This window comes from Dendrobium catenatum, unplaced genomic scaffold (genome assembly GCF_001605985.2).
Source record: "Dendrobium catenatum unplaced genomic scaffold, ASM160598v2 original_scaffold_143154, whole genome shotgun sequence".
Classification (NCBI taxonomy): domain Eukaryota; kingdom Viridiplantae; phylum Streptophyta; class Magnoliopsida; order Asparagales; family Orchidaceae; genus Dendrobium; species Dendrobium catenatum.
Window position 1 is genome coordinate 1 of NW_021461585.1, and position 2095 is coordinate 2095.

Genomic DNA, 2095 nt, shown 5'->3' on the forward strand with positions numbered 1-2095 from the left:
GCATTTTAAATTTGGAGGGAGAGGTGGGAAAAGGTCTCTGGTAAAGATGAAGATTTTCTGAGCGAGCATATCAAAGAGGTCTTGTGGTTTGTATAATGATTGTTTAGGACTGACCTCGGAGATACGGATCGATCCTTACCCTGGCTTTGCTGGGTTGAGCTATCCTGGCTCTCATTTTCCCTTTTGGGGATAGATGTTTGATGCTTATTTTGAGTTTGATAGTTCGATAGAAATTTGATTGTTGCTATGACCCTGAATTTTGATCAATTAGTGGCTGCTTTTGCCTTTTAAGGAAGGCTTTGTTGGTTATCTTCTAAATTCCTGCTGCCACGTGTTCCCTGCAAGCCTTTCATTGTTTGTCTGCTCTTCATTATCATGCCCTCAAATTCACTAAAAGAAAATCCTTTTAAGATATCATGAAAAAGCGTACTTTGTAATTTCTGCTATACACATGATTTTTACAGTGGTAATCTATGGTGAGATATGATGTGGGAAAACTGATTGCACCTTTTATTCAGGTCGAGTTTGCAGGAGGTGCTTTGCGTTGCGGTGAGTATGTAACATTACGGAAGATAAGTGATTTCACTCAGAAGGTAATTCTTTTGAAATCCCTCGCATATTTGTATTATATTAGTATGAAAAATGTTCATTTCTATGATTTTGCATCGTGGTTCATGACATTTGTAGGGCGGCACTGTAGCCCAACATGTGATCATCGAGGGTCCTTTAACCGAAGAGTACTATCAGATAAGGGAACTTCTTTATTCTCAGTTTTACTTGTTTTAGCTTGGAAGCATTTGAAAACTATTCTTTTGGCCCTATGAGTCCATGATTCTTAGTCGAAAGCTCCAGTTAAAGTAGGTTTGCAGTTCACTTTCTGTTGCATATTAAACTTATCTTACTGCTTGCGGATCTCTTGGCAAGACAATTTTGCTCAAATTTCAAATCAGTTAACTAATTTAAGCCGAGATATTACACATCAAAGACAATTTTATTGAACTTGGTGGGATTTGAAGATTCAAGTAGATAAGAATTCTTATGTTGTGAAAGAAGCCTCATTGTAACTAGGGAAGTTGTACTGAATATGTGAATCTAATAGAGCTTATGAAATGACCTGTAGCATTCCCTAAGGTTTTAAAAACTTGTATAAAACATTTCCTAATACGAGTTTAGACGTTGTAGATTAACTAGCATGATGATTTTGTAATAAATTTGTGTGGTTTAGGAAAAATTTTTGCGGGCCCTGGAAGCTGTTTTAGTTGATGAGCAGAGTAAATTTTGTGTTTGGTAAACCTTTATTATCAATGTTTAGCTTCTAGTGGTAATGATTACTAAATTTGAAGCTACTATTGCATACTGCTGATATTTAATTATGTCATGCTGGTTTAGACGGTTTAGTTAATAGGTACAAAAGTGTGCATTTAGATTTTATTTGAGTCAATTTTTAATTATTATAAAATTAATTTTTAGTAAAAAATATTTTACTTTAAAAAATGTGTGTTAAAAGTTGTTTTCGAAAGTAGTAGGAAAGTTGTTCCAAACAAATCGTTAGTATTGGGCTTCATTTGGCATAATGTTTTCTTATATAAATTTTAAGAAGAAATTTTTTATTTATAGAAAAATGTTTAAATTTGTTATTTTTGCTTGCATTTTTTAATGATTTTATGACTGAAAATTGACTTAAAAAATAGTTTTTAATTATATGAAAGCGGATTTTACATGATGTAACAGAATAAAAACATAACATTGGTACTGTTAAATTGGCAATTTAAGAAGCTTTAGAAATAAAAACATAATACTGAGTTCATTTTTATTTTCCTTATAACAGTTCATATTCATATAAATTAGTAGTTAAGTATGATTCTTCAGGAGTTCAAAACTTATCTGAACAAAATGATTCTTGAAAATTTTTACAGTTTCATCCACTCTAAATATATTACAAGAAGTTTGTATTTTTTTATGAATGTGGGACTATCTGGATCTGTCGCATTATCATGCATGAATTCTAGGTGAATCGAATAAAGTAGCAGAGTCTGGAATACCTGTTTGTAATTGATTTAGATTTAAGGTTTATTTGAAACAAAATAAATACAGA

General features: G+C 32.0%; 1 long non-coding RNA gene across 1 annotated transcript; it reads left to right on the forward strand.

The window, feature by feature from the left end:
• Positions 1–508: 508 nt before the first annotated feature.
• On the forward strand, positions 509–1325 carry LOC114578757. Its single transcript, XR_003699715.1, has 2 exons — positions 509–593; positions 688–1325. It is a non-coding gene; the product is annotated as an uncharacterized LOC114578757 (long non-coding RNA).
• The last annotated feature ends 770 nt before the right edge of the window (positions 1326–2095 follow it).